The sequence below is a fragment of the Malaya genurostris genome, chromosome 1, assembly GCF_030247185.1.
Source record: "Malaya genurostris strain Urasoe2022 chromosome 1, Malgen_1.1, whole genome shotgun sequence".
NCBI lineage: Eukaryota > Metazoa > Arthropoda > Insecta > Diptera > Culicidae > Malaya > Malaya genurostris.
In genome coordinates this window covers 142,547,075-142,566,311 of record NC_080570.1, presented here as the reverse complement: position 1 = coordinate 142,566,311, position 19,237 = coordinate 142,547,075, and the positions used below count along the sequence as shown (strand labels likewise).

The 19,237-nt window shown below is 36.4% G+C and overlaps 1 protein-coding gene across 6 annotated transcripts in view; it reads right to left on the bottom strand.

Moving 5' to 3' along the window:
- LOC131425997 (uncharacterized) overlaps positions 1-19,237 on the bottom strand; it is a 399,851-nt gene that overhangs the window by 378,181 nt on the left and 2,433 nt on the right. The gene's annotated exons all lie outside the window — the stretch shown is intronic.

Sequence of the window (19,237 nt, the reverse complement as noted above, 5' to 3'; positions counted from 1 at the left end):
TTGCGGTAATTTTGAATTCGTTGCTCAATTTGTATTATTTTTTCTCCCGCGAATAAAGTTTGTGCGCGTTTTTGAATTACAATTTTCTCTGCTTCTTTCATTTTCCAGAGGGTTTGAAACAATTCAAGTAAATGTATTGTTAACTAATAATATTTTTGCCTTTCTCTTATAGAAAGGTTATGCAATCACTGTGAAAACCGACTTTTGAACCGAGGCCCGGAGGGTCGAGTGTCATATACCATTCGACTCAGTTCGTCGTGATCACAAAATGTCTGTGTGTGTTTGTGTGTGTGTGTGTGTGTGTGTGTGTGTGTGTGTGTGTGTGTGTGTGTGTGTGTGTGTGTGACAAATAGTGTCACTCAATTTTCTCAGAGATGGCTGAACCGATTTTCACAAACTTGGATTCAAACGAAAGGTCTTATAGCCTTATACAAGACAAAGTTCCTGAGTTTCATATGGATCCGACTTTCGGTTCCGGAATTACAGGGTGATATGCACCAAAAAAAAAAGAAAAAAATAGTCACACACGTTTCTCAAAGATGGCTGAACCGATTTTCACAAACGTAGATTTAAATGAAAGGTCTTATAGCCTTATACAATTTTCCTGAGTTTTATTTGGATCCCACTTCCGGGTCCGGAATTACAAGGAAATATGTGAAAATTTATGAAAAAATATGCAATCAATTTTCTCGGAAATTTCTTGACCAATTTTCACAAACTAAGAAGGAAATAAAAGGTCTTGAAATTCTATAAAAAGTCCCCGAAAAGTTTATCCAGATCCGACTTCCGGTTCCGGTATTACAGTGCAATTGGTGAAAATTTTCAATTTCATGGGTATTTTTTCACAAGCAATGGCGAAACGAGGTGCACATTTTTATAAAACTTACTGCTAAATTCATCTAGTTGACGGATCTTATTAGTTAGTGATTATATAAAACTACTTTGGGACTACGAGTCCCCGGTTTCCGCTTCCGAAAGCACCGGTAATAGTGATGAAAATCTCCAAAAACGGAACTCCCGTCGATTTCTCAGCAACGGTTAAGCCGTTTTTCACGATTCATGATTCAAATTAAAGCTCTCATTGTCTTCAAATATACTGTGCCATTTCATCCTGATCCGACTTCCGGTTCCGAAATTATAGGGCGATAAGTGTCAAAACATTCAAATTCAAAATGATGATGCAGGGGAACGGGTATAGCGTGATGGGTAAGTCGATACCTTTGACGCTGCCCACCTGGGTTCGATTCCCAACCCCGCACATAGGGTCTGAAAACTTTTCTGGTCCGAAGAGGTGAATGACAGCAATGTTAAAACCTCTATAATCGAAAAAAATGACGATGCAAAAGTGGTACGCGACGGTACGTGCGGCTTTGCTCCATTCACAGCGTGCTTTGTTCAATTTCGTATAGCGTGCAGGGTTGCCACATTAAAATTTATATTTTTCAGGTGAAAAATATGTAAATTTTTAATCCTTTTATTCAATTTGTACCTACTTCTTAATGTTATTACAAGATCATGATAAAGATGCTTTTCAATAAAAGTGCACTTATTGCCTTTCTCATAAAGAAAGTTTATACAATTACTTGAAAAATTGACCAGTGGAAATTGACCCGAAAGGCTAAGTGTTCTATACAATTCGACACAGTTCATCGAGCTGAGCGATGTATGTGGGTGTGTGGGTCAAATAATGTCACTCATAAAATAATCTCGTAGCCCTGTAGGTTGCTATTGAATTTCACACCGTCATTTAGACCGTCGAAGGGTAAAATTCTTCTAGATTTGGCTTTAAACTGATTCAATTTGTAGGCTATATTAGTTACTTACTAAACGAACCGACTTTGGTTATACTGGTTCCAAGTTCCTGGTTCCAGAAGTACCAGAAGTAGTAGTCAAAAAGTTTAAAACGAGACTCACTCAATTTTCACAGAGATAATTTGATCGATTTCCACAAACAGGCTCCAATAAAAGTTCCTACAGCCTTATAGGTTGCTGTTTAATTTCATCCGGGTCTGATTTCTGGTTCCAGATCTATAGGATAAAGTGTGTTTAATCATTTAGTGCGACGATGCAAAATAAAGAAAAATTCTTATCAACTTGACATAACTGTTTACAATTTGAAAAGGTTATGTTAGTTTATACCCAAAGAAAGTTTCTAATTTTATTCAAGATTGGAAAAAAAATATCTTCACAAAATCTTCTGGTGATATTGTTGAAAATATTAGTAATATTAGAAAGGCATCATTACACCACTATGTGGATTAAAACAGGTTTTTCAAATTGAATGTACTGTGAAATCGTTTGCCAAGAAATTGACAGTAACGCACAAGTAAAATATTTGTTCTTTTTATCAAAATATTGATTGAAATAAACTAATCCATTGAGAAATATTTTTTGTCATGTTTTGTAGATTCTTCAAGCAGCAATATTTGCTAGATCAAAGCAAATTTTCTTTTGTCACTTTTGTCGTTCAGTCCGTCAGTTTTCTTTTGATCAGAATAATGGGCCTCCATGAAAAAAAAACGGATGAAACTGACATGAAGACAAAACGCAACACTGAATAGTCACCACACACGCTCAGTTCAGTTAATCGTTCAGTTTTTCATTCCGTCCAAGGTTCATTTGGACTGTCCGGGAAACTGAAAGTGTATGTGCCGTTTATGGATGTAGAAATGTCGATCGAGCAATCGAATAATAATCCAGATACTCGAATAATATTAAATCGATTAGATTGAAACTAATATCGATTATTAAACTAGTCGAATGATTCGATTCGAATTCGATAATAATAATAATAATTGAATAAATTATCGAGTATTGGATAATTAATCGGGTATTCGATTATTATTTAATCGATCAATTTGAAAATTTTGCTCAATTTAAAAACTAATCTAGCAATTCGCAATTTCCGGACACCCGACTGTGCTCAACTTCACACTCAATAGGTACACAATACAACATTCAAATATCTTCAGACAGAGTTGCACAAGTCTGTAAATCCGAAAAAAAATCATTTCTCTATAAAGTATAAAAAACAAAACTGACTTAGCGAGTAAAAAAATGTTAATTTTGATAAAAGTCTGCAGAAAAAATCGATTTTCCACGCGTCAAAGAGTTGAGAAAATGTTATTGAAACATTCAATGGTTTTAGAATGAGAAATTCAATGAGCGTTCAATATTCGCATCTTCATATCTCACTATAAAATGACGAAAGTAAATGTTTCATCATCAACAATCGGAATAAACAAAATATAATTTCAATTCCATATACTTTCAAAATTTTACCCTCGTAAGTTTACGTGGGATATCAGCATTTAAGTTTCAATCTTAAGCCATCTCAAGCCAAGTCTCAGTCGGCAGTTGCTCTCGTATGCAATTTTGGTTTTCAGTGCTGCATTGGTCTGGTGTCGATTACTTTAAATGATACAACTTTGTCCACCAACAGCGAAATTGATCAATCGTCGTATGGATTTATAATAACACTAACTGACCCGTCGAACTTCGTCTCGTCAGAAGAATTGTCAAAAGACTAAGTGGTCAACGTTTCTCTGCATTATTTTTCTGATTACTCAACCTACAATCAACGGAATTCTACACACGTTCGCTTTAGCTCCAAAAGAAGAAACATCACCAAAGATTAATGTGAAAATATGAAATAATTCTGTTAAGCGAAAATTGAACAAAAGCACAGATTTCTATTCTGAACAGTCCGTTTTATGGAATTACTCATACGTTCACCCGACAGAACAAACTTTGAAGCAGTTTATTATACAGAAAAATTTCTATTTTTGTGTTCGGTAGTAATTTTTGCAGCAACGATCTGTAAAATATTATTTTTACTGAAAGATACGTAAAATTTATCCAACTTCTATGTAAAAGTTACGGTTATTTGTTATTTACTGATACGGTCTATGAACTCTGAAATGCCATTTCTCTTGACGAACTCAGTGAAAGTTCTACCAATATTCGGAAAATTAATAAAAAATAATGAAGAATTTCAGTAACCATCACTATACATTCAGCAGAAATACAGATCTGTCAAATAACATAATTTTTCCGCGGACCCTCACGGACCGAAGAATGCGGCCAACATAGAAAATTACCATCGCCATCTGGAATCATCTCATCCTAAATTCAATTCACCGGCCACTACCGATCGCCAGATACTATATTACATAATGATACTACTCTAGTTTTAAGTTAGACGATAATTAAGATTAGTAAATACCCTTGGCATCTTAGAGCTTAAGCAGTGTGCCTTAATATTATATTATACTATTGAATAAAAAAAAAAACATAATTTTTGGACGTAAAAATGTGAAAATTTCTAGATTTTGCAGAGAAAAAATAGTGGTGCGAATTGATTGCTAGAAAAATAGATAATACTGATTCCTAGCGGTAATTTTTCATTTAGTGAATATATTCAAAAAGCCTTTTAAAAATTTTTATTTCAGTACTCTAAAAATATGAAGGGTGATCCCATATTCTACTGAATTGCATCCGAAAGATATCTGATCATTTTATTTGAATAAATTATTTCTGGAGAGCAAATGTAATTCAATGCATTTTTCACACGCAAATAAATTAATTAATCGGATGGAAATATATTTTGAAAACTAAATTGCTTCTTCCTTTTCCAGATCTCTAATACAATTTACTAAAACACAGTAATACTTCACGGGTTAAGTCGTTTACATATTTTTAGAATTGTGAAGTCATTAGAATTATGACAGATCGAAGTTCAGTGGAACTGTACCGATCATTCAGCAAATAAAACTTTTACTGAACGGATTACCGAATATTCAGCTGTTTGAAAGTCAGTAAAACTGTACCGACATCCGTAGAAATAATTCGGTGTGTACAGCTATTAAGCAGTGAGAAATTTTTCTCAGAATCTGTTCTGTACGTTCAAGTTATCAAAAAGTACAATGCGTATTTTAGAACTCTAATAAAATGGATATTTTCAGGTACTGTGGAACTTTTGATTGCTTGGAGACGACGCTTAAATTGTAATTTGATATTGATCTTACCAGTTTGAACATTCTTCACAGAATATGCAACATGAAATAACAGTCTCAATTCATTATGGTAATCATCTTGAACATTGATATCTAATAACCACTCACTGTGTGCGCTTAGTCTTATCTAAATCATTAGAAAGAAAAATGCAAGGAAAATCTCTTAGTTTGACCTTAGCGCTTCTACAGCACAATCTTTTCATTGATTCGTTAAAAAAATTTCAGATTGGTTAATCTTGCCATTCTCCATTCCCATCTCCATTGAACACAATTCATCAGCTGGTAAATGATATCAAAACTTCTTCTCCTACCTACAACGGTTTTCTAGAGTCATTTATGTCGTTTTCGCTTGATGCCAAACCTAACCCAGTTTCATCTCTAACTTCTGTCAAACCGTTTGTTTGAAGTCAGTTTCGAACCTAGTTTCAACGTTCGACGTTCGTTTGAACTGAAAATCGAATCAGTTTCGAACCTGGTTTTTTAATCAGTTTTACTCAAACCCCCCGTTGCTATGTGCGAAATCAACACAGTTTCGTGAAGTGTTTGTTTGATGAAACTACCTTGGGTCAGTTTCAGTTTTTTCAAGCGAAAACGACATTAGTAAGCAATAATTTTGATACCCATTTAAGCACGTGGTTCGAAATGACGAATCACATCCATCAAGTATGCATGTGAAATCTCCACACAAAATATCTCGTTGCGCGCCAAACAATATTTTAAACTATCTAGTATTCCTTTCTTCGACGGCCAAACATTTATGCAACTCGTTATGCGCCAAACACCTTTCGATGATCTAGCAATTATTGGCGACTTTTTCAGTGGAAAATCCCATTATCAATGCAAAACAACTTTATGGATTTTTCTCACTTTTCCGGTAAGTTTCCTAATTTTTCTTATGTACGAACCCGGTGGGGGTAAAAACTGATCAAATAAAAAAAGAATCATGTAAATCCATCCATGAACGGATGGATCCATACGTGATGCAATTACAAAGAATGATCTCTGCATTTTTATATATATAGATTCGGCGGACAAGAGTTTAATGAATTGATTACGGAATCCACGAGACTAAGAAGAGATTAAAAAGGAAACTAAAAATATCACGTCATCAATGTTCTTAAACCGCAAGTCTGGACGGAAATTATATCGAACAAAAATTATGATGATCATCGACTACTCCACGGATATCATTTTGAAAGCAGTTACGTTAGTCAGGAGAGACTATCAGGTGGATTTACATGTGCGATAAAATTTCTTCAATCTTATTTCCAATATAAAATTTACGATCAACTTACGACAAAAATGAGATATTTGTTTATCCACTCCCCTTTTTTTAATTTTCGGGTTGGTATTGCTGATTGGACTGTCAAGCTACCATTAGCAGAAAAACCTGTTTTAATACAATGTGGTGTAATGATACCTTTCTCATGTACATATAATATTGTGGTATTCAATTCAAAAAATTTCTCTTCGATTTTTGAAAGAAACCAAGAGATTGTTTGTGCATAACATACAGAATAAAACAGTACTTTGATTGTCTAAGTCATCGTTAAGAAAACGAAGTGGGTTTACTATTATATGCACTTTCGGCACCGGAACCCGAGAACCGGTATAATCAAAGTCGGTTCGTACGGCCACCAACTAACATGACACACAAACTCTTCTAGTACGCACTCTAAATTACGATTTAAATGTTTGTTGCATCCGAAAATATTTTAAGTGACGGTGTACAATATTGAACACACTTTACCCTATAACTCCGGAGCCGGAAGTCGGATCCGGATGAAATTCAGGAACCACGAGATCTTTCATTTGAATCTAAATTTGTCAAAATCGGTTCAACCATCTCCGAGAAAACCTCTTGAGATTATTTGACACACACACACACACACACACACACACACACACACACACACACACACACACACACACACACACACACACACACACACACACACACACACACACACATAAAGACACACAAAGACATTGCTCAGCTCGATGAACTGAGTCGAATGGTATATGACACTTGGCCAATTTTCACTAGTCGGTTTTTCAAGTGATTGCATAACCTTTCTATATGAGAAAGGCAAAAATATTATTAGTTAACAATACATATACTTGAATTGTTGAAAACCCTCTGGAAAATGAAAGAAGCAGAGAAAATTGTAATTCAAAAACGTGCACAAACTTTATTCGCGGGAGAAGAATAGTTCATATGGAGAAGAATAGTTCATATGAAGGAGAAGAATAGTTCATAAGTACTCAAAAAATAATACAAATTGAGCAACGAATTCAAAACTACCGCAACTATTTAGCAACAAACTATTCACTAGGCTTCGATTTGTTTTGAAGCATATTTGGAAGGGAGGCTTCGCTAACTTCATATGAACTTAGCGAAGTTATAAAAAAATAAGAAAAAAATTGAGCAACAAATTCAAAATTACCGTAACTAATTAGCAACAAATTAGCAACAAATTATTCACTGGGCTTCGATTTGTTTTGAAGCATATATTGGAGGGGGGCTTCGCTAACTTCATATGAACTTAGCGAAGTACTGAAAAAAATTTAAAAAAAATTGAGCAACAAATTCAAAATTACCGTAACTAATTAGCAACAAATTAGCAACAAATTATTCACAGGGCTTCGATTTGTTTTGAAGCATATATTGGAGGGGGGCTTCGCTAACTTCATATGAACTTAGCGAAGTACTCAAAAAAATTAAAGAAAAATTGAGCAACAAATTCAAAATTACCGTAACTAATTAGCAACAAATTAGCAACAAATTATTCACTGGGCTTCGATTTGTTTTGAAGCATATATTGGAGGGGGGCTTCGCTAACTTCATATGAACTTAGCGAAGTACTCAAAAAAATTTAAAAAAAATTGAGCAACAAATTCAAAATTACCGTAACTAATTAGCAACAAATTAGCAACAAATTAGCAACGAATTATTCACTGGGCTTCGATTTGTTTTGAAGCATATATTGGAGGGGGGGCTTCGCTAACTTCATATGAACTTAGCGAAGTACTCAAAAAAATTAAAGAAAAATTGAGCAACAAATTCAAAATTACCGTAACTAATTAGCAACAAATTAGCAACAAATTATTCACTGGGCTTCGATTTGTTTTGAAGCATATATTGGAGGGGGGCTTCGCTAACTTCATATGAACTTAGCGAAGTACTCAAAAAAATTTAAAAAAAATTGAGCAACAAATTCAAAATTACCGTAACTAATTAGCAACAAATTAGCAACAAATTATTCACTGGGCTTCGATTTGTTTTGAAGCATATATTGGAGGGGGGCTTCGCTAGCTTCATATGAACTTAGCGAAGTACTGAAAAAAATTTTAAAAAAATTGAGCAACAAATTCAAAATTACCGTAACTAATTAGCAACAAATTAGCAACAAATTAGCAACAAATTATTCACTGGGCTTCGATTTGTTTTGAAGCATATATTGGAGGGGGGCTTCGCTAACTTCATATGAACTTAGCGAAGTACTCAAAAAAATTAAAAAAAAATTGAGCAACAAATTCAAAATTACCGTAACTAATTAGCAACAAATTAGCAACAAATTATTCACTGGGCTTCGATTTGTTTTGAAGCATATATTGGAGGGGGGGCTTCGCTAACTTCATATAAACTTAGCGAAGTACTCAAAAAAATTAAAGAAAAATTGAGCAACAAATTCAAAATTACCGTAACTAATTAGCAACAAATTAGCAACAAATTATTCACTGGGCTTCGATTTGTTTTGAAGCATATATTGGAGGGGGGCTTCGCTAACTTCATATGAACTTAGCGAAGTACTCAAAAAAATTAAAAAAAAATTGAGCAACAAATTCAAAATTACCGTAACTAATTAGCAACAAATTAGCAACAAATTATTCACCTATTTTCGTTATCATCGGTGAGGGATGCCTCGCTAAGTTCATGCTCATGTCTCAGAGACATAACAGGATGAGTGGTAATACGAATAAAGCAGCCATAATTTCTTCAGAATTTCATTGATTTTTAACACTGCAAAGCAGCTAATAAAGAAATCGGCCTTTCCAATGAGCACGCAGAACAAGCACAAAGAGCGTATTGTTTCCATACTGATACTGGCAATGTAAAATGGTTCTCTTTAAATATTTAAATCGTCACCCCGCAAGTTTACATTCTAAAAGGCGGAGCAAGCACAAGCCAATAATACAGTGAAAATAATTTCTTCAGTAGTTATTAATTGTTTTATTTGTTTATTTTATTGGAAGGACATAACGTAAACTGTTCATTGAGATCAATTCGTTGGTTCTAAAACCGGGTTTAATCCAACTTGTGGTGTGACGATACCCTTGTCATATCGCTCAGTATGCTCAAAATTATTTTCTTTGATTCTTGCGAAAACAAAAACTTTGTTGTGGAAACAGTTCTCGGATCGGTTGAGCCATAGCTGAGAAAACAAAGTGAGATACAATATTTCAGGTACTTCCGGAAGCGGATTCCGGGAACCGGTGCAATCGAAAAAGGCGGTTCGTATGACCAACAAATTAGATTTCCGGTACATCCGGAACCAGAATGTGCAGTCCAGTATAACCAAAGGCAGTTTGAAAGGCCGACATCTGAACAGATTCATAAATTGAATTAGTTTTTTTTGGTTTAATTCAGAAGATTGAGTCCGTTTTATCGCATCTTTGCCCAAAACGTTTCGGTTTAAAAGTTGAGGCACTCATCACCCTATAACTCCGGAGCCGCGAGTTGGATTCGAATATAATTCAGGTGTTTTGCAAGGGACCATGAATAATACCCAGTCACATTGAAGGAATCCAGGCAAAGTGTAATAAATATATTAAATGTTTATATCCTCTTATAAACAGAATTTTTTTTTCCCTTTATAGGCTGCTCTGGCCGAGGGGGGTGGTTACAACGATCCACACTTTCCATACCAGACGAACTAGGCTATGGTGCCCAAATGAACACTAGTAACGAAGGAGGAAATCCTCCAGCATGTAACCCACGCGACAGATTCCTTTTCGGTTATCAATTTGCAATGAAAGATACGAATATCTTCTATTGCAAGTTCACCAGAGAATTTGTCACTTGGGCAGGAAGTATGTGCTTCACCCTGTAACCAGTCAATCATTGAGTCGTGCGTATGTATTGTATTCGTATTTTGTCATCCTACCAACTGCTTCTGTGTCTTAAATGTCCTCGTCGATGAAACTTTGGAAAATTTCGCATTGTATCCGCTTCGGTCTTGGCCCTGCTTTCCTATATAGTCTTTTATGTCTGAAGCGGTACTTACGATTATTACTTTAAAGTTCCTAAATCAATGTAGATATGTTTGGTCTACTAACACTATCCAATCTAATCTATTCTGATTGATTCTATCTTTGTCGATGTTACGTTACGTTTACTTTTGCCACATTGCATTGCTTTTTATTATACCGGAGAAACCAGTTAATATCACAATCTAATAGATTATCAAGAGTAAAGGTATAATAATAAGATTGATAATAATAATAATCACAATAATAATAATAATAATAAAAATAATAATAAAAGTGACTGTAAAAATAGTATTGCACTCACCTTTTTCTTCCATCATCACACATCTTACCAAAAGTTAGGTTATAACATAGAGCATTCATCCTGCAACGCTATCCTGGGACATTTTATGGTTCCTCACACCTTCTTGGCCTTGAATCTTCGATGACAATCCTTTACTTGAATAGTCTCATTTAATTGTTTTTTTTTATCATGAAAATAAAATAAAATAAAATCAGATGTGAGTGATTTCGTTAAATTATATAATGTAAGGGTGCGCATTTAACACTAGATTGCCCAAGAAAGTCACAATATGTAAACAATGGAAGGATTGCTTAGAATTCTGTGATCTTTATTTAACTCTTAATTTAACGTTATAAGCACTAAGGCACTCTGCACTAGCGTTTAGTTAGTCTGTCAGTGACTTTCTTTCTTTCAATCATTTTGAGTGCTTTTGATCAATTTAGGTCTATACTAAGTTTTGGGCCTTTTAGTGTTGAGCACGCATCCAGGAAACAAAAACTACTACATGTATTTCGTGAAGAAATACTAGGTGTGACTGTATGAAATGGTCCACGTGAACCGTTCTCTTCCAGAAACACAGATCTCACACTCTTAGTCAGAAGGTGACATCTGTGTCCAAGTTGGAGAAATCTAAGTACATTCAAACCTTTCCCGATTTGAGAGTGTATTTACACCTGATCAATCAGTTTCGCCGTCATTGCAATTTGTAAACATTACCGATACCGAACCGGATCGGAAAGGTTTGAAAGTTCCTAAACGGTTCATAAGATATCAGTTTACTCCTATTCCTGATAACACTAGTCCTCCTTTTTGAATTAAATTAATCAAGTTCAGGACGAATATGATATATTAACATTTATCCCAACTGGATCCAGATAATTCAAATTGGTGACCAATTCCAGGCATAAGAATGCTCGAAACCACCTAATGACCTATTGTCAATTTCAAGCACTATTAGTCCTGTCCACTCCGTGATCGATCCATACAACATAATAATTTTTATCTTTTACATTTATAAGCGAACGATCGATCTCGGTATGGTCCGACTTTGTCAATACGCGAAGTGTAAATTGACTCCCACCCCCATCCGCCAAGCGGGGGTACGCACCCTGTAGCTCATCATCCAAAGCCCAGGGTATATCCTCTTATAAACAGAAATTCTAAACAAATTGTTAATTTATAAACAAATTTTCAGACCAGCCATGCTTTATGCAGTACCAATTTGGTCAAGTTGTTGTTCCACAAGGATGAAAACGTTTCAAAGGATTCAGAATAAAATTCTGAAAATGATTTTGAAGCGTCCTTCCTGGTTTAGACCCATCCCAACTAACCAAAAGTTCGGATTAAAGGGACTGATTTGGTTTAAGTAGCTTTCAAAGTTCATCAATAACATTCTAAGCAGCCTATTTTTTAAGTAATTATCCACACTTGAAAGTTCGCGCGACGCAACCGAACGAACTTCTAAGCTGCTTCTAGAATACATTGTTCAGCTCCTATGCAGCGAAAAAGTTCACGAGGAACTTGTTCTGTACTTTCATGCAGCAAGAAAGTGGATTTTTTAAAGTAATTGTGGAACTTCTGGTTACTTGGGATTACAAGTAATGAGTCACATAATATTATAAGCAAATTCCGACAAAAATCGATGCAATCTTCAATTGAATCGATTCGCTCTCTGTATTAGTTAGTAAGTTAGTATATAAGTTCTTTTCCCCATTACACAATACAAGTAGGTTTAGAATTTTCCCAACACAAAAATCTCAGAATTGCGGAAGCAAATGATGTCCTCATGGTAACACCAAATCATATATATAATAGGGCTGAAAAGTCACCACTTGTGGCTGAACACCCAATTTAAATCTTAATAATTTAATTTTAACTCATATTCCAATAAATAGTTATTAAAAAAAATACCCAGCAAGACCGACGAATTGGAATAGTTTTCAGTACAGTTTCGAAGATTTTTTTTATATTCTTTGCATCACTGACTTTTGATGATGGTATGAAATTTTTACAATTGATCACGTAATCGGGACGTAGGATTCAGATTAAAATGGGAAAACGATAAAATTGGAAAAACTACTAAAAGGGCTGTAAGACCTTTCATTTGAATCTTAGTTTGTGTAAATCGGCCTATAGTCGTCTTTGAGATATGGAAGTCATTTCCATTTTAAAGTTTTTGATCACTATTTCTGTTGTTTTCGGAGCCGTAAACTGAGAACCGGTATAACTAAAGTGAGATTATTTCGTTATCTAATAGTAAGATCTTCAAAATAGAGCAATGTTTGAGTCAATTTTAAGGGAATTGCTGCTCTTAACATGGTCCTTTCTATAAAAAAAACACTAATAAAATGGATTTTGCACTTATCATCCTGTAACTCCGGAACTGGGCGTCGGATCAAGATGACATTTAAAAAGTTTCTACGGGGTAGGTTCTAACACTTTTGAAAAATCATTTATTTTTTTCTTTATATTTTCTTATAGTAAAACATTTCAAGAATATTCTGTGAAATTTTCGAGAATAACGGAACAAAACCCTGCAAGTTATGGGCTTTTATCTTTGCTTATCTCATACTGCGAAGAAGTAAGAGCTTGGCACATATGCCCAAGACTTCTGCTTCGATTGACTTAAAAACTTGACAAAACATTCTTGAAATGTTTCATTATAGCAAATATTTAACCCCTTGAGTAATAAATTGTTTCCATTGATTTTATAGACAAAAAGGCGAGTGGGTAATGCCAGAAACATAACTGGATGTCGTGAATACAAAAACAACTGATATGTTCCTCAGCACTTCCGAATATCAATTAGTTGATCAATTGTATGAATTATGCGAGTATTCCCCTTTTTCACATTTTTCGCAAAAACAAAGAAGGCTTCACTTGATCTAGATTACTGTGAATTTCACACAGCAAAAAGTGCACAAATCTAATCCAACTGTTCTAGATTTGCACTAAACTGGGGATATTTACCTTCCATTTGCGAAGAAGAAATCCTAATAGTTCTTTGGAAAACTTTTAGAGCCATTAAAACGCCTGATTTTGTGTGATGCTCTCCACCGTTGTCCCATTTTAGTTGTTTTTGCACCAATGCAAACGACTAGAAGCTGTGACGTTTTCGCTCTTGTCGGAAGCGAAACTAGCTTTGCAAACGTCATACAATACATCTGCTCGCAGTGGCGATAGAATCCAAACTGATCCAATTTTTGTTAAGAGGTTTCTTTTTACGTGATGTCGTTTGTAGCTTTTTCACTAATGGGCGGTCCTAACGGCTATAAAAATAGCAACATATAGAATTTTATTTTGATTTTTTCATTTCGGATTTGCATTTCACTGAAAGAAACTATCAGGATGCTGTACGGGATTCATTCCTGCCTTTCAGAAGGACCAAATTGTGGAACTCACTACGATATTAAGCACTGTTCGGAACATTTTTCTCGAACGATTTGTTGTACAGCAGCGGATTTTTTGTTCTCTTCCTCAGAACGCGTTCTGATTGGCTGGTGTTGACATGGGTCAAATGAGACAGGTTTTTCAACAGTGTACTATTGAAATTTTTAAATGCTGTTGCTATACTTGTTTGAGTTGAAAAATTTCGATTCTTTTGGTAGTTAGATTATATAAATCCTTTCACAGATCACGGAGCTATGAGCCTTCAAAATACGAGAAAGGCAAACGCGCCTTATGAAATATCCTCTTTGATATTCGTTTATACCAAACATTTCAGAAACGTTTAATTTTGAATTATTTGAGATTACGTCACACAGCTAAAAAATTTATCATAAAATTGTGACCATATTTCTGATGGCATGTAGCAAAAATTATGTTGATTCGTTAGATACAACAAGAGATATCCACGATCAAAAATTTATCACTCTCTCAGAGGGTACATTTTGAAAAGGCGCCCCATAGTAAAGTAAATCGTATTCACGACAAAAACATTAAACGCCTTTTGCTCGAAAGCAGGTTTTGAAAGTCCGTGTCCATCGTCATTCAAAAACGACTGCACCAATTTTGTTCAAATTTGGCACACACTTTCTACATATAAAAAATCAGACCCCAACGTTTTCCTTTTCGTTGTTTGTTACTTTGGGGTGGTTTTACAGCTTCAAAATGGCGGATTTTTTTGTGAAAAATCGTAGTTTTCACTTTGAACAATCACCAAAAATTCAAAAAGTTTAAAAAAAGTCAAACAAAAACGTTGGGGTCTAGAAAAACTTCTACTCTAACTATGCTACTTTGATTTGTTCACTTCTGATTAGCCTGAACTGAGATACAATGGACACCTCAAATCATGATTTTTTAGAAGCGTCTTCGAAAATACCTCTTCATCGACTTATTTCTCAATATTTTTCCACGAAAAAATTACAAAATGTTGTTAGAAGGATGCTTTTCGTTATGCAAAACATTTGAATTTATTTTGTTAAACGATAATTCTGAAAAAAATCGCAGAAATTGATTTTTTTCATCATTTAGATTGCTGAACATATTTCCGATGGTACGGAGAAGAAATTATGTCGTTGCGTTAAATAAAAATAAAAATATAGTTACGATTAAGTTCTACCCATTCTTGTATAGGGCAAATTTTGAGAAGGCATACTAAAGTAAGTCGTATGATTAGGGGATCAACAGTGGCCGAGTATTCGGTGGAGCAGTAATATAATCAGTAAAAACAGCACGTGCGATGATTAATAATAGTTATAATGATAGTTACAATAATAAAACTCACAAGCGCAACTGTTTAAAAAATATTACCCAATGTAGTTTAAATATCACACGCTAAAATAACAGAAGCGCACGTTATCGCTACACCAATCCAAACGCTGCACCTGGTGTGTGTGCGCGATACATGCAAAATGCTGCGCTCCTGTTACTCCTACAAATCAAATTCATGCTAAATAGCGTTTTAATGGGTTTAATCTAAACAGTGCAGTGTTCAACTAGCTGGACATAAAACAGCTTTTCGTCGCTTAATCACTATTTGAAATGTAGAAAAAAATACAATTTTGACAGTTGAATACTTAAACAAATGTACTGCACGATGGTAAACTCATGATTATGAGACTGCGAAGAAGTGCGGTAAATTTCCTTTTTTTAATCGAATATTATTTGATAGAAATGAAATTAATGACTGTGGGCATGTCTCTGCTCATTCTTTTCGCTTTTGTTGCCGTACTGAAATGAAGCTCAGTGTCATTTTCCACCGTCTTCACTGTTTGTAGTTCGAATAAATAGGCATGAACATCAACTCGTATGTGACGTTTACTGCGAACAATTCTGATCGGCAGTGTGAGGGTCACATTCGGTTTCAATTGAACGGAATTTAGTTTTACTGGACTGGTTCAAACAGAAGATTTGCTTCTGCATCGGAATGTAGTGCCCTGACTTTGTTTTGTTTTTGTCTGGTCACAACCAAGACCACATTAGAAACAGTTGATTAAGATGCTCATCCTGCTTTCGGTAAAATTCTCGAGTTCGCCATTAGGTTCCGTAGGGTACTCTCAGATACGACCGTGGTGACAAATTCCCATTCTCTTTTGAAGTTATTGGCTTCCACTTGCTCTCTTTAGTTTCAAGGAGTTTCCACTTAACTTCCAGACCAGTACTTCCCTGCGGTGGACGAAGTTCTGGACAGTTTGGTAGGTTTGACAGTTTTTTGGACGAATTTGATACTTACAACATTCCAGAGCGGCTTTCACATAGTGACAAGAGGTCAAATCTTCCCAAAACATAGTTGTCGAGAGTCGTGGCTTCTGTTAAAAAGGTTGCAACCGCTTTAGCAGATGCATTCTTTTTCGTACACATCCTTATCGATAGTGTCGGTAGAAACCAAGCTTTTAGATTGTCGACCCCAACTACATAAACCGCAGCTTGCCAAATCAACTACTTCTTCGATGAATTCAGACCGCTTCTATGTCCGAATATGCTCGGCAAACGGCGTTCGTTTTCATTGCGTTATGAAAACATAAATCCGACAGCTTCTTAGTCTTCAGGCACGTGTGATTCGTCACTCATTTTGTTACTAGACTTTTTTTTGCAAAAATTTGGTGTAAAGCTTCTTAACACGACTTTTTTCAGTAAAATTTGGCTTAACACGGATACACGTTTTTCACTCTGTACGCCTTCAGTTCACTTTTTGTACGTATAATTTTGACTTTCTAATTTTGCGAGCCGCATTTCACACAAAAAGATTAGGATTTTCTCAATAATAACTATCACCTTCTTGTCAGTTTTTGTCGGGAGCATACTTCGATTTCGATTTGTTAAACTCTAAACCTTCTGATTCACAGTTAAGCTCTGGTCAAATGGTTTGCTAACACAATATACGGTACTGTTCGGTAGTTTTAGATTCTTGGCAATTTATCAATTGCTTGGCAATTATTTTGCTGCCGTTTGGGCAAAAGCCACTTGATTCGATGTATTTTTACTGAATATAACAAGAATTTAAACGTTCAGCCGTCATATAAGCGAAATGTTTCAGTGATCCGTGAAATAATTCCAACTCTTACACTGCAAGAAAAGTGTCCACATTGTTTAATGTGAGCAGGCTTTAATCCATGCAACCGGATACCGGAACACGGCTAAGGATAGAACAAAAAGCCAAATTAAACCACAAAAGTGACACACAATCTCTTTTACTCGGTTCGATCCGATGTCCTTCTGTTGGCTGCACAATTCGGCCGATCGGTTTGCTTCCCCAACACAAACACGAACAAGGACGCATATGCATGTGCCATATTAGGCCATCGGTTTTCGTTCCCCTTCTTCTTCTCCTCCTCCTCCTCCTCCTAGTAATCGTTGAAATATGAAAATTTTTATCTCCTTGAATTTTGAAGCGCAAGCGACTGGCTGGCACTGTTTTACACGGCACGCTCTGAGCTATGCTATGTTCTTGCAGGGACAAGACAGGACCGTGTCGGTTTTTTGTTGTTGTTGTTGCTGTGATTGTTGTTGACTACAGACACAGCCAATGTTCCCGTGCGAATGCGTGCATCACGATAAGCTATCAACGCTATTTTGGCTCTCTGCTGTTTGTATACTCCGGCACGAACTGGTAAAAAAAATCCTACCGGTCGGAAGTCGAGCTTCGACGAGTCACGGGGCTGTCTGTCGTCGAAAAATCCGGGGCGGGTGGATGTGTGTTTGTTTTCCAACGTGCCAAACCTTTTCTGTGGGTTATCGGAAACCGATCTTCGATCGGACACTCCTCTTTACAGGCGAATTTCCCGCACTTTACCATTCAACCGCATTGCGATTGCACAGAATGACAGATTTGTAATTAATGCCAACCCCACCCCTCTGAATGGGCTTTGGCTTTGGGTGTGCCAGGAGCTTTCGTAACTCCGCGGCCCCTCCTAGCGGTAATCGTGGCGGGACTGGTATTTTCCGTGATTGTGTTTAGGAAGCCTTCCGGGGGCTTCAAATACGGCTCGTAGGATTCATGGATTGTGTAATTATTGAGTTATTTTAGATGATTAATGTGCTCTTTCTATGTCGTCGTTGATTGATCGACAGGATCTTCCCGGAACTGTTGTTCAACGCAATACTCCATTGCCAGCTTCATTCGAGTTCAACAAAAAAAGAACATTGCCCGGCGACCGGTTTACAGTTAGAATGACCCCCTCCCGGTTCGTTCGTTCACTGCGTCGATCAGGTCAGCGGTGTTCTGTAATTACCAAGAAAATCATTAGGTAACGCCTAGCATTATTTTTGTGTTTTGTGTAGCGCGAACCGGTTTCCGAAAATTTCTTCTCCACAGAAGTCACAGACTGTTTTTTTTTTCGTTTCGAGATGATGCACGGCTGCCTATCGGCATGGAAGAATCTACGGCCGCCCAGCTTGGCTGTTCTTCTGCGTGATGTCTTGTTTCTTTTTTTTTCAATGATTTACTTACACTGCAGCGAACAAGAGCGAACATTTTGTTCCCTTTTTCTAACGGCCCTAGACACAAACAAAGGCCTATCGTCGAACCGAAGGCGAAGACGACGACGACGACGAAAATCGACGCGAAAGACTCGCAAACGATGCGAAGAAACTTGATACGGCCAGGCTGTGTTCAGGTCCAGGTCGTCGCAATGGAACGCCGAACACGGGACCGACCGAGAGCGAAAAGTTTTGCAATGGGACTTTCGTTGAAGTGACGGAGCAGGTGCGAGGAGGGGGGGAACCATTGGGAAGCCGAACGACATTCACCGTCGGGTCCAGAAATTGAATATTCTAACCAGCAGGAGATAGAGTTGTCAAAGTCAGAAAATGAAGGTAATACGTCAAAGCCGATGTGATGTCAGCCAGACAAAAAAAGTCGGGAACTGGAACCATTGGAAAGCATTTTTCGTGCAGAAAATGTGCTTCGATAAACAACAAAAATTTACAAAATGTTGCCAACAACTTTCTAGCCAAAGCCAGCCCAATCCTTTTATCACTTTAACAGCACAAAAGTGAAACGCAAGAAACGTCTGATGGATGGATGGAGCGAATGTACAAAAGTATCACAACTAATTTAAAAGTCTGATCGATCTCTTGAATGTTGAATTGCGAATCAGTCGGTTGCAACTGGTTCGGAATCGGCAGAGCTAGTCTACTGGAAGCTGCCGTAATTCCGTCGCTGTACTTTTTTTGTTTTTATTGAAAGAAGCCAGTTTTACGCGGGAAAAAACTCGTGACGGCCAGT